Source organism: Macaca thibetana, chromosome X (assembly GCF_024542745.1).
Source record: "Macaca thibetana thibetana isolate TM-01 chromosome X, ASM2454274v1, whole genome shotgun sequence".
NCBI classification, from domain to species: domain Eukaryota; kingdom Metazoa; phylum Chordata; class Mammalia; order Primates; family Cercopithecidae; genus Macaca; species Macaca thibetana.
In genome coordinates this window covers 130,796,091-130,811,150 of record NC_065598.1, presented here as the reverse complement: position 1 = coordinate 130,811,150, position 15,060 = coordinate 130,796,091, and positions in this window count along the sequence as shown.

The following is a 15,060-nucleotide window of genomic DNA, read 5'->3' as shown; positions in this document are numbered from 1 at the left end:
GTATTAAAGCCTTCTTTCACTACCCATTTCACATTCCCTTTGCCCTAAGATAGCATGTCAGTTGGTTCATGGAGCTTGGCCTGGCAGGATGGCTCAAACCTTCATTATGGAAGAGTCTGAACCATTAGATGTCCTGCCTGGATGGGGTTGCTGTGATTTTCCATTAACTCTAATCACAAAACACGGGAGGACTAAGAAGCTCTCTAGACATATCAGACTTACTTTTACTTAGCCCCTGGTGTAGTAGGAACCTGATCTCCTTTTTTTTTTCAGTTTCCATCACCCAAGCCAGTAACAGAATCCCTACTTTGTCTCTTGGTTGAGAGGAATGAAGAGTTCAAAGTGGTCAGCTGTCAGACACAATTTTCATTTCAATGGAATCATTTTTTATTCCCCTTTGAAAAAATTTCTCAATTTGTAACTAAGACCTCTAGTCCAGCAGAGCCAAAAGTTTGCTTCTTGAGAGCAAAGTTTGCTTCTTGAGCACAAAAAGAAAAATTTGGCTACTAGATACCCAAGAGTAATAGTGAGAGGAGGCCCGCATCTTGGCTTTTTCATTCTTGAAGACATAGATGTGGCTATGGGAGAAATAGTTCCATATACTTGATGCTGGGATCCAGCATTGCCACCTCTGAGATTGTCAGCCAAGCCCCTCAAGGCACTGCCACAAAGCTAGAACTACAACTCAGGTTTTAAAGATCACTCCACTGTTCTATTGAGCTAGCCACTTCAGGATGTTGAGGAACATCACAAGACTAGTGAAATCCATTACCATGAGCCCATTCCCATACTTCATTTCCTGTAAAGTGAGTTTCATGTTTAAAACTGGTGCAGTGTGGGCTGTTTCCGGTTCCAAGATGGCCGAATAGGAACAGCTCCAGTCTATAACTCCCAGCGTGAGCGATTCAGAAGATGGGTGATATCTGCATTTCCAACTGAAGAACCAGGTTCATCTTACTGGGGCTTGTTGGACAGTGAGTGCAGTCCACGGAGTGTGAGCTGAAGCAGGGCAGGGCATTGCCTCACCCGGGAATTGCAAGGGTTCAGGGAATTCCCTTTCGTAGCCAAGGGAATCCATGACAGATGGTTCCTGGAAAATTGGGACACTCCCACCCTAATACTGCACTTTTCCAACAGTCTTAGCAAATGGCACACCAGGAGGTTATATCCCATGCCTGGTTCAGAGGGTCCCATGCCCACAGAGCCTTGCTTACCACTAGCACAGCAGTCTGAGATCGAACTGGCAGTGAGGCTGGGGGAGGGGCGTCCACCATTGCTGAGGCTTGAGTAGGTAAACAAAGCGGCTGGGAAGCTCGAACTGGGTGGAGCTCAAGGAGGCTGCAGCTCAATGAGGCCTGCCTGCCTCTGTAGACTCCACCTCTGGGGGCAGGGCATAGCTGAACAAAAGGCAGCAGAAACTTATGCAGACTTAAACATCCCTGTCTGACAGCTTTGAAGAGAGTAGTGGTTCTCCCAGCATGGAGTTTGAGATCTGAGAATGGACAGACTGCCTCCTTAGTGGGTCCTGACCCTCGAGTAGCCTAACTGGGAGACACCTCCCAGTAGGGGCCGACTGACACCTCATACAGCCAGGTGCCCCTCTGAGAGGAAGCTTCCAGGGGAAGGATGAGGCAGCAACATTTGTCATTCTGCAATAGTTGCTGTTCTGCAGCCTCTGCTGGTGATAACCAGGCAAACAAGGTCTGGAGTGGACCTCCAGCAAACTCCAAGAGACCTGCAGCTCAGGGTCCTGACTGTTAGAAGGAAAACTAACAAACAGAAAGGACATACACACCAAAACCCCATCTGTATGTCACCATCATCAAAGATCAAAGGTAGATAAAACCGCAAAGATGGGGAGAAACCGGGGCAGAAAAGCTGAAAATTCTAATCAGAGTGCCTCTTCTCCTCCAAAGGAATGCAACTCCTTGTCAGCAACGGAACAAAGCTGGATGGAGAATGACTTTGACGAGTTGAGAGAAGAAGGCTTCAGACGATCAGTAATAACAAACTTCTCTGAGCTAAAGGAGGATGTTCAAACCCATCGCAAAGAAGCTAAAAACCTTGAAAAAAGATTAGATGAATGGCTAACTAGAATGAACAGTGTAGAGAAGACCTCAAATGACCTGATGGAGCTGAAAACCATGGCATGAGAACTACGTGATGCATGCACAAGCTTCAGTAGTCAATTCGATCAAGTGGAAGAAAGGGTATCAGTGATTGAAGATCAAATGAATGAAATGGAGCGAGAAGAGAAGTTTAGAGGAAAAAGTAAAAATAAATGAACAAAGCCACCAAGAAATAGGGGACTATGTGAAAAGACCAAATCTACATCTGATTGGTGTACCTGAAAATGATGGGGAAAATGGAACCAAGTTGGAAAACACTCTTCAGGATAGTATCCAGGGGAACTTCCCCAACCTAGCAAGACAGGCCAACATTCAAATTCAGGAAATACAGAGAACACCACAAAGATACTCCTCGAGAAGAGCAACTCCAAGACACATAATTGTCAGATTCACCAAAGTTGAAATGAAGGAAAAAATATTAAGGGCAGCCAGAGAGAAAGGTTGGGTTACACACAAAGGGTAGACCATCAGACTAACAGCGGATCTCTCAGCAGAAATTCTACAAGCCAGAAGAGATTGGGGGCCAATATTCAACATTCTTAAAGAAAATAATTTTCAATGCAGAATTTCATATCCAGCCAAACTAAGCTTCATAAGTGAAGGAGAAATAAAATCCTCTACAGACAAGCAAATGCTGAGAGATTTTGTCACCACCAGGCCTGCCCTACAAGAGCTCCTGAAGGAAGCAGTAAACATGGAAAAGAACAACTGGTACCAGCCACTGCAAAAACATGCCAAATTGTAAAGACCATTGATGCTAGGAAGAAACTGCATCAACTAACAAGCAAAATAATCAGCTAACATCATAAAGACAGGATTAAATTCACACATAAAAATATTAACCTTAAATGTAAATGGGCTAAATGCTCCAATTAAAAGACACAGACTGGCAAACTGGATAAAGAGTCAAGACCCATCAGTGTGCAGTATCCAGGAGACCCATCTCACGTGCAGAGACACACATAGGCTCAAAATAAAGGAATGGAGGAAGATCTACCAAGCAAATGGAAAACAAACAAACGAAAAAAGGAGGGGTTGCAATCCTAGTCTCTGACAAAACAGACTTTAAACCAACAAAGATCAAAAGAGACAACGAAGGCCATTATGTAATGGTAAGGAGATCAATTCAATAAGAAGAGCTAACTATCCTAAATACATATGCACCCAATACAGGAGCACCCAGATTCATAAAGCAAGTCCTTAGAGACCAACAAAGAGACTTAGACTCCCACACAATAATAATGGGAGACTTTAACATCCCACTGTCAACATTAGACAGATCAATGAGACAGAAAGTTAACAAGAATATCCAGGAATTGAACTCAGCTCTGCACCAAGTAGACTAAATAGACATCTATAGAACTCTCCACCCCAAGTCAACAGAGTATACATTCTTCTCAGCACCACATTGCACTTATTCCAAAATTGACCACATAGTTGGAAGTAAAACAATCCTCAGCAAATGTAAAAGAACAGAAATTATAACAAACTGTCTCTCAGACCACAGTGCAATCAAACTAGAACTCAGGATTAAGAAACTCACTCAAAACCACCCAACTATATGGAAACTGAACAACCAACTCCTGAATGACTACTGGGTACATAACAAAATGAAGGCAGAAATAAAGATGTTCTTTGAAACCAATGAGAACAAAGACACAACATACCAGAATCTCTGGGACTTATTTAAAGCAGTGGTGTCCAGGGAAATTTATAGCACTACATGCCCACAAGAGAAAGCAGGAAAGGTCTAAAATTGACACCGTAACATCACAATTAAAAGAACTAGAGAAGCAAGAGCAAACACATTCAAAAGCTAGCAGAAGGCAAGAAATAACTAAGATCAGAGCAGAACTTAAGGAGATAGAGACACAAAAAAACCCTTCAAAAAAATCAATGAATCCAGGAGCTGATTTTTTGAAAAGATCAACAAAATTGATAGACTGCTAGCAAGACTAATAAAGAAGAAAAGAGAGAATAATCAAATAGACACAATAAAAAATGATAAAGAGGATATTACCACCGATCCCATAGAAATACAAACTACCATCAGAGAATACTATAAACACATCTATGCAAATAAACTAGAAAATCTAGAAGAAATGGAAAAATTCCTGGACACATACACCCTCCCAAGACTAAACCAGGAAGAATTTGAATCCCTGAATAGACCAATAATAGGTTCTGAAATTGAGGCAATAATTAATAGCCTACCAAACAAAAAAAGTCCAGGACCGGATGGATTCACAACCGAATTCTAACAGAGGTACAGAGAGGAGCTGGTACCATTCCTTCTGAAACTATTCCAATCAGTAGAAAAAGGGGAATCCTCCCTAATTCATTTTATGAGGCCAGCGTGATCCTCAATAAAATACTGGCAAACTGAATCCAGCAGCACATCAAAAAGCTTATCCACCACGATCAAGTTGGCTTCATCCCTGGGATGCAAGGCTGGTTCAACATATGCAAACCAATAAATGTAATCCATCATATAAACAGAACCAAAGGCAAAAACCACATGATTATCTCAATAGATGCAGAAAAGGCCTTTGACAGAATTCAACAGCCCTTCATGCTAAAAGTTCTCAATAAACTAGATATTGATGGGACGTATCTCAAAATGATGAGCTATTTATGAGAAACCCACAGCCAATGTCATACTGAATGGGCAAAAACTGGAAGCATTCCCTTTGAAAACTGACACAAGACAGGGATGCCTTCTCTCACCACTCCTATTCAGCATTGTGTTGGAAGTTCTGGCCAGGGCAATCAGGCAAGAGAAAGAAATAAAAGGTATTCAATTAGGAAAAGAGGAAGTCAAATTGTCCCGTTTGCAGATGACATGATTGTATATTTAGAAAACTCCATCGTCTCAGCCCAAAAAGTCCTTAAGCTGATAAGCAACTTCAGCAAAGTCTCAGGATACAAAATCAGTGTGCAAAAATCACAACCATTCCTATACACCAATAACAGGCAAACAGAGAGCCAAATCATGAGTGAACTCCCACTCACAATTGCTTCAAAGAGAACAAAATACCTAGGAATCCAACTTACAAGAGATGTGAAGGACCTCTTCAAGGAAAACTACAAAACACTGCTCAGTGAAATAAAAGAGGACACAAACAAATGGAGGAACATTCCATGCTCATGGATAGGAAGAATCAGTCTCATGAAAATGGCCATACTGCCCAAGTTAATTTATAGGTTCAATGCCATCCCCATCAAGCTGCCAATGACTTTCTTCACAGAATTGGAGAAAACAACTTTAAAGTTCATATGGAAGCAAAAAGAGCCCGCATTGCCAAGACAATCCTAAGGAAAAAGAACAAAGCTGTAGGCATCATGCTACCTGACTTCAAACTATACTACAAGGCTACAGTAACCAAAACAGCATGGTACTGGTACCAAAACAGAGATATAGACCAATGGAACAGAACAGAGCCCTCAGAAATAATACCACACATCTACAACCATCTGATCTTTGACAAACCTGACAAAAACAAGAAATGGGGAAAGGATTCCCTGTTTAATAAATGGTGCTGGGAAAATTGGCTAGCCATAAGTAGAAAGCTGAAACTGGATCCTTTCCTTACACCTTATACAAAAATTAATTCAAGATGGATTAAAGACTTAAATGTTAGACCTAAAACCATAAAAACCCTAGAAGAAAACCTAGGTAATACCATTCAGGACATAGGCATGGGCAAGGACTTCATGACTAAAACACCAAAAGCAATGGCAACAAAAGCCAAAATAGACAAATGGGATCTAATTAAACTAAGGGGTTCTGCACAGCAAAAGAAACTACCATCAGAGTGAACAGGCAACCTACAGAATGGGAAAACGTTTTTACAATCTACCCATCTGACAAAGGGCTAATATCCAGAATGTACAAAGAACTTAAACAAATTTACAAGAAAAAAATCATAACAACCCCATCAAAAAGTGGGCAAAGGATATGAGGAGACACTTCTCAAAAGAATACATTTATGCAGCCAACAGACACATGAAAAAATACTCGACATCACTGGCCATCGGAGAAATGCAAATCAAAACCACAATGAGATACCATCTCACACCAGTTAGAATGGCGATCATTAAAAAGTCAGGAAACAACAGGTGATGGAGAGGATGTGGAGAAATAGAAACACTTTTACACTGTTGGTGGGACTGTAAACTAGTTCAACCATTGTGGAAAACCGTACGGCAATTCCTCAAGGATCTATAACTAGAAATACCATTTGACCCAGTCATCCCATTACTGGGTATATACCCAAAGGATTATAAATCATGCTGCTATAAAGACACATGCACACGTATGTTTATTGTGGCACTATTCACAATAGCAAAGACCTGGAACCAACCCAAATGTCCATCAATGATAGACTGGATTAAGAAAATGTGGCACATATAGACCATGGAATACTATGCAGCCATAAAAAAGGATGAGTTCGTGTCCTTTGTAGGGACATGGATGCAGCTGGAAACCATCATTCTGAGCAAACTATCGTAAGGACAGAAAACCAAACACCGCATGTTCTCTCATAGGTGGGAATTGAACAATGAGAACACTTGGACACAGGGTGGGGAACATCACACACTGGGGCCTGTCGTGGGGTGGGAGGATGGGGGAGGAATAGCGTTAGAAGATATTCTTAATGTAAATGATGAGTTAATGGGTGCAGCACACCAACATGGCACATGTGTACATATGTAACAAACCTGCACGTTGTGCACATGTACCATAGAACTTAAAGTATTAAAAAAAAAAAACAAAAACAAAAAACTGGTGCAGTGTGGGATATCATGATGGTGGATACAGGCTTTCCTAATAACGCAGTATTGGTTTCCTTGAAGTACCGTGGGTGGGAATGAAAATCCATATGCAGAATAAGTGTCTATTTGTGCAAGATCAAAGTGATGCCCCTTCAATTGTGGAAGCAGACCCAAGTAATCACAGTGCTGCCTGGAACCTGACTGATCACTCTGGGACACGGTGCCATAATGGGGACTCAGTGTTGGTCTCTGCTGCTGGCAGACTGAATAGTGAGCAGTGGCTGTAGTGAGATGGACCTGGTAAGTGAAAGTTCATGTTGCCAAACCCATGAATAATCTTTATGTCAGCCGCCATAATCATTATGCACCATTACCGCTTAGAAGATAGAGGGGTGCACCTAAGGAGGTATGGAGGTGGCTCAAGTAGCTTAGAGTGGCCTCAGCCAAGACCGCAAATATACGGCTACCTCAGTTCTACAACTTTAAGAAGTTAGACCTGCCTGTAACCCAAATGAGCTTGAAAACGGTTTCTCTCTGAGTCCTCAGTTAGTAAGCAGCCTGGTTGATACCTTAACTTTGATTTTGTGAGATCCTAAGCAGAGAAACCAATCCAGGCTGCATGGATTTCTGATCTACAGAACTGCTTATATATTTGTGTTGTTTTAAGCTGCTAAATTGGGGATAATTTGTTTTGTAGCATTAACAAATTAATACATGTTGTGCCTGCGTATTCTGAAGTAACAAATGAAAATCAGGCATGATTTTTTTTATTTTCTAGTCAAGTGGTCACAGGGAACTCCACATGAGACCACAGGTGCAGGATCAGAGAAGTTTCTCTTTTTCTGGGCCCAAATCCATGCTAGCAGGGTTTCAGGCACTTGTCAATGGATCATGGTACTGCACAACATTGAGGTATATGTGAAAACAAGCATCTATTATACAATTCGTTTCTGTGTTCCTTATTTAGTGGTAAGAAAGGCAAGATGTAGGAATCTGCTGTTCACCTTATAAACACCATCTTGACATGCAGACTACTAGATCATTATACGTTTCACTCAGTCAGAAGGCCCCTGATTTTGTGTGAGAATTATTTCTCACATAATGTCTTGCAAGTGTGTTACTAATGTGTCTGGATTAGTTGCTACCTCCCACTCAGTCAGCATAGTGTCATCAGTGCAAAGAATGGTGTCACATCTAGTATAAGGAATTGGTGGTCAAGGTCCCTTAAGGACTCGCTTAGGATGTAAGCCTAGGGAGTTGATACAAGCTTGAAATAGGAGGTGATAGTACATTGCTGATCTTTCCAGCCGAACCCAAACTCGTTTGTCATAATTACTGAAAGAGAAAAAAACCATTCACCTAATTGATATTATATGTCAGGTTCCCAGGGATGTCACAGTTACTAAAGCAACAAAACCACCTGTAGCACAGCAGCTGCAGTACCTCCTGGGTCCAAGCAATTCTCCTGCCTCAACCTCCTGAGCAGCTGGGACTGTAGTTGTGCACCATCACACCTGGCTAATTGTTTGTATTTTTTAGTAGAGACAGGGATTCACCATGTTGGTCAGGTTGGTCTTGAACTCCTGACCTCAAGTGATCCACCTGCCTCGGCTTCCCAGAGTGCTGGGATTATAGGCGTGAACCACTGTGCCTGGCCACAAATCCATGTATTTCTGCACAGGAGAAATAGTTCAGTTGAAAGGGATGGCTGAAGAATCACCAGCCTGTGTCCTTCAAATGCTTGCTGTTATTACCAGTTACTGCAGTCCCTCCAGGAAAGTAGTGTTGCTTGTGGATTATGATTTTAATAATTAGGGCAGTTCTAGTGGCTTCAACTTGGCCTCTCCATCCATAGCATCCCTCACACCACAGGTCAGAGAACCAATATGGGGATTCTGCCAGTCACTGTGTATGTTCCCAACTATGCATTCTGAAACTGGGAAACAACCAGAGGGTGGATTCATGAACCAACTTAGTCCACTGTACATTGAACCTGATGTAAAACCACATGGATTCGCTGATGTAAAACCACATGATTAACAGAACTCTTATTAGAAGAGCATAGAGACATTTTGGATATCCTGGAATTAGTACCAGTTCAAAGCTTTTATCAAACAATCCCTGAGAATTCTGATTACTTTTCCACCATGCACTGCCACAGTAAGAACTGGGCACAGATCTGTTGAGGAAGGTCGGGACAATGATTAACAGCAAGTTATTAGGCAGTGCAGCATCATCTTTCCTGAAGGGCAAGCCTGCAGTAATGTCTGAGTAAAGAAGAGAGCTACGGCAAACTCCTCACAGATATCTGGGCTCCCCATACAAAGTAATTTCTTGCAGCCTTGGTGAAAGTCACGTCCTCTGGACCTACCAGCGTGGCTGAGCAGTTCTTCCATGATAAATTCACTCTAACATTCCAGTGTCCTTAAGCCTTTGAAGTATACAAAGAAGTCCTTGAATTTCTCCTTAATTGAGGATAGTCAACATTTGCTTCCTTATTTTAGTCAACCAACCAAGCAAACTGCTAGAGCCATCCTTATCCTCTCAAAGAAAAACACTGAATCCAGAGCCTTGGCTTGATGAATCTATATTGATAAATTTGGCGTGTATCAAACTTATTTTTTTCTACCTTCATATCCCACCCTCAAGAAGCATTTTCACACAAAGTCCCTAGGTTTCTGCCTATTAGCATTGGAAAAAAAATCAGTAGTTGTTATAGTAAATTCTACCCCTACTAAAGGGTCACGCTATGTACCCTCTAATTTGGGGCTGGTGGAAACTTGAGTCTTACAGGGTTTTAAAGGAAATAAAGGTGGTAGGTGCAGTTTCTCAGGAGGATCAGCAGTGTCCTGCAAGGCCACTACCTCAAATGAGACTATTTCTCCTCTGCCTGAAGAACTTGCAATAAACTCCTCAGACGGGAGTGAAGGTGTTTTTTGTTTGTTTGTTTGTTTTTTACTTTTTTACACCTTTTTTAGGTGCCTGAAAGACATATCTCACAGAATTTAGGGGTTCAAGGTACCCAGCTTCATCAAAGTCTGCATATATGTCACATTAAAATGTTCAGGATCCCATTCATTCCCAATCAGTGCTCTAACATGAACAGAAGAGACCTTGAGAGATTAGGAATTGCATTCGTGTTGTAATTCAGTCAACCACAGGATTCAGCTTTGGATTTGGTTTTCCCAAATATCAGTTCTGTGGCTACAGGAGATAATGGGTTCTTTCACAGATGCTTTCTAGTCCTTTTGTGGATCTTGATATGGATAACACTGTAAGGACCTGAGATCATAATTTTCTTTTCCTATGTTCTCCAGCACATTTAGAGGCAACCAGTCATCTCCATTATACTCCTCATTTTCACTACAATGTTATTTTTTTCTACTTCATTTACTTATCCATTTATTTAGATTTTGAGAAAAGGTGTCTTTCTGTTGCCCAGTTGGAGTGCAGTGGCATGATCCCGACTCACTGCAACCTCCGCCTCCTGTGCTGTGGGCGTCAAGCCACCCAGGCGCGGAGGCAAGAGACCAAAGGCACAAGCTGTTTCAGTATAATAAAGGAAATACATACAATAAGAATAGTTATTCTAGAAATAGATTATAGATGTGATTATATATGAATATTACTAATCATTAGTTTGTAGCATTACTCTTTATTCCAATATCATAATAATCTTTGTTCTACAATGATAACCTAGGAAAAACCAGGCCATACAGAGATTGGAGCTGAAGGGACACGGTGACCAGAAAAGTGTGAGCCCTGTTATGCCCGGACAGGGCCACTAGAGGGCTCTCTGGTCTAGCGGTATCGCCAGTGCCTGGGCCTTACTCTGCCCCCTTGCCTTGTATCCAGTGAATAACAGCGCAGCCAGGCAATCGGAGCCACTACCGGTCTCCGCGTCTGGGTGGCAGTGGTCCCCTAGGCCCAGCTGTCTTTTCTTCTATCTCTTTGTCTTGTGTCTTTGTTTCTATGATCTCTCATCTCTGCAAAGGAGGAGAAAAACCCACAGGCCCAGTAGGGCTGGGCCCTACACTGAGCCCAAGCAACCTCCCCACCTCAGCCCCCAGAGTAGCTGGGACTATAGGCCTGCACCACCATACTAGACTATTTTTGTACTTTTTAAATTTTTATTTTATTTTACGTTCCGGGATACTTGTTTACGGAAATCACCTACTTGGTCACCTATACCCTGGCATTCTTATAGGTGCTTGAGTGCAAGTAACTAAACGTGATAATTTAAGAAAAGCCCTTGCCACTTGTTGCCGTAGACTACCAGTGCACTTTTACCATTAGAAACAGGGTCATGAAGGCCTTTAAAACAAATCAGATAAAAGAGAGAACTCCAGAAACCCAGAACAATTTCAGAGAATTTCTTCTTAAAATTTTGTTCTTCTGGAATCACACTTAATACCAAAATCTATGTCAATCAAACTTCAACCAGGAAAGCAGAACCAGTAGGCGATAATATCTGTGTGTACAGATTTTTCATAATGAAAGGGCCTTCTGTAATGGTAGGAGCTCATTAAGCAGTCTCTGTAAGATTGATGTCTCCTAATCTGGTGCTGGAGCAGGGCAGACATGCAGACGAAAAGATTACATGCAGACTGCACCCACAGATATGAGCTGGAAACCCTTAAGAAGACTTACTAAAATCTGTGTCCCTCCTTTTTCTCTGACCTTGGGGTCTCTGACCTTGGGGGAGAGGGGACTCTGCAGAAGCTGAGCCCTTCAGAGCTGAGCTAAATGCACAAGGTTCTTTACTCCTGTCTCAGCTTAGATGTCTCTTCCTCAGAGAGGCCTTCCTTGACTACCAAGCTCAAAGTACCATCCTCTCTTGTTCCATCGCTTCACCTGATTTCTGCTTTGGGTGAATAACATGTTCTGTAGTTGCTCTGGTTGTTTAGTGCATTTCCCCTCCACTGGAATGTAAGATCCACAAGAACAGTTTAGTTCACTGTTTTTTTTTTTTTTTTTTTTTTTTTTGAGACGGAGTCTCGCTCTGTCGCCCAGGCTGGAGTGCAGTGGCTGGATCTCAGCTCACTGCAAGCTCCGCCTCCCAGGTTTACGCCATTCTCCTGCCTCAGCCTCCCGAGTAGCTGGGACTACAGGCGCCCGCCACCTCGCCCGGCTAGTTTTTTGTATTTTTTAGTAAAGACAGGGTTTCACTGTGTTAGCCAGGATGGTCTCGATCTCCTGACCTCGTGATCCGCCCGTCTCGGCCTCCCAAAGTGCTGGGATTACAGTCTTGAGCCACCGCGCCCAGCCTGTTTTTTTCATGCCTAGATTAGTGTCTGGCACTTAGAGGGTTTTTAGTCAATATTGAATAAACGAATTAATTCTTTTACTATTCACAACAATCCTAGGAAATAGCTGCTGTTATCACCCTCTGTTTACAGAAGAGGTATGGAAACACAGAGAGGTTAAGTAACTAGTGTCATGTCATAGGCACATAAGCGCATACCCATAGCTGAACCTCATCTCCAGCTCTGTCTTGAACCCAAAGCACTTTCCACTTGTCCAATGCAGCCTCATCAGCTTTAGACTCCTCCTGATACACAGCCTCCCATTGTGTTCTACTCATCACATGACGCTGACTCCAGAACTTTCTCTACTCACTGGTCATCTCTTACAGCGTCTCTCAGGAGAAGGAGGGCTTAGCTCCCAACTTCCGCTTCTGCCTCTGCCTTAGTCTGTCAGCTCTGAGTACTCCTAGGAGGGTGTCTTCTGTCAGGGCCCAGTTACCCTCATTCAGCTTATTGCTGGCTTCCGGGCTAGTCTTCACTCTGGTTACCCTAGAACAGATCACTGAAAATTAGCAAATGACCCAGTTTGAACTTCGCTCTGCCCCAGAGTTGCAACATCTACTAGGTACTAGGCCATGTCCGCTTCCTATATGCCGTACCAACCCAGGGAGGACGTCGCATGAGCAATGAAAACGTGCTAGACACTGCCTATGACTTCTTACATTCATGCTCACCTTCAATCCCCACACAACCTTTTGAGATAGGAGCTATGGTTTCTACTTAACACCTGAGGAGACTGAGCCACGAGAGATTAAGTCACTTGCCCAAGGTCAGACAACTAGCTGGTAGCTAAACCCAGATTTAAACCCAGGTGTTTCTAACTCCACTGCCAATGCTCTAAGAACTCTACTGCAATGTGACTGTGCTACACAAAAGGGCAACTAGATTCCTTAGTAAACTGAGATCCCCAAACTAAAAAGTACAAAGATTTTGCCTCACCAAGTGGAGCAGTCCATGGCAAAAACCCCTTTCATCTTAAAATATGATGCAACTCTGTATCAGGTTCAAGAGCCCGTAATACAAGGCTAAGTGTCCCTTGGCAGACGCCTGATATTCCTGCAACACGGAGCTTGTATAAAACGGGATGTCCTTTCCTTTGAAAACCTGCACCTAGAACAACAGTCTCTTTTCCGGGGGAGATACTCAGAAAATCAATTCACACTAGACAGTGAAGATTCTGCTTAAAGCTCACGCAGAGCATCTTTTTTTATATATATACTTTAAGTTCTACGGTACATGTGCACAACGTGCAGGTTTTTTACATATGTATACATGTGCCATGTTGGTGTGCTGCACCCATTAACTCGTTATTTATATTAGGCATATCTCCTAATGCTATCCCTCCCCCCTACTCCCTCCCCACAATAGGACCCGGTGTGTGATGTTCCCCTTCCTGTGTCCAAGTGATCTCATTGTTCAATTCCCACCTATGAGCGAGAATATGCGGTATTTGGTTTTCTGTTCTTGCATTAGTTTGCTGAGAATGATGGTTTCCAGCCGCATTCATGTCCCTATGAAGGACACGAACTCATCCTTTTTTATGGCTGCATAGTATTCCATGGTGTATATGTGCCACATTTTCTTAATCCAGTCTGTCACTGATGGACATTTGGGTTGATTCCAAGTCTTTGCTATTGTGAATAGTGCCACAATAAACATACATGTGCATGTGTCTTTATAGCAGCATGATTTATAATCCTTTGGGTATATCCCCAGTAATGGGATGACTGAGTCAAATGGTATTTCTAGTTCTAGATCCTTGAGGAATTGCCATACTGTTTTCCACAATGGTTGAACTAGTTTACAGTCCCACCAACAGTGTAAAAGTGTTCTTATTTCTCCACATCCTCTCCAGCACCTGTTGTTTCCTGATTTTTTTAATGATTGCCATTCTAACTGGTGTGAGATGGTATCTCATTGTGGTTTTGATTTGCATTTCTCTGATGGCCAGTGATGATGAGCATTTTTTCATGTGTCTGTTGGCTGTATGAATGTCTTCTTTCGAGAAATGTCTGTTCATATCCTTTGCCCACTTTTTGATGGGGTTGTTTGTTTTTTTCTTGTAAATTTGATTGAGTTCTTTATAGGCTCTGGATATTAGCCCTTTGTCAGATGAGTAGATTGCAAAAATTTTCTCCCATTCTGTAGGTTGCCTGTTCACTCTGATGGTAGTTTCTTTTGCTGTGCAGAAGCTCTTTAGTTTAATTAAATCCCATTTGTCAATTTTGGCTTGTGTTGCCATTGTTTTTGGTGTTTTAGACATGAAGTCCTTGCCCATGCCTATGTCCTGAATGGTATTACCTAGGTTTTCTTCTAGGGTTTTTATGGTTTTAGGTCTAACATTTAAGTCTCTAATCCATCTTGAATTAATTTTCATATAAGGAGTAAGGAAAGGATCCAGTTTCAGCTTTCTACTTATGGCTAGCCAATTTTCCCAGCACCATTTATTAAATAGGGAATCCTTTCCCCATTTCTGGTTTTTGTCAGGTTTGTCAAAGATCAGATGGCTGTATATGTGTGGTATTATTTCTGAGGGCTCTGTTCTGTTCCATTGGTCTATATCTCTGTTTTTGTACCAGTACCATGGTGTTTTGGTTACTGTAGGCTTGTAGTATAGTTTGAAGTCAGGTAGCATGATGCCTCCAGCTTTGTTCTTTTGGCTTAGGATTGTCTTGGTAATGCGGGGTCTTTTTTGGTTCCATATGAACTTTAAAGCAGTTTTTTCCAATTCTGTGAAGAAAGTCATTGGTAGCTTAATGGGGATGGGATTGAATCTATAAATTACCTTGGGCAGTATGGCCATTTTCACAATATTGATTCTTCCTATCCATGAGCATGGAATGTTCTTC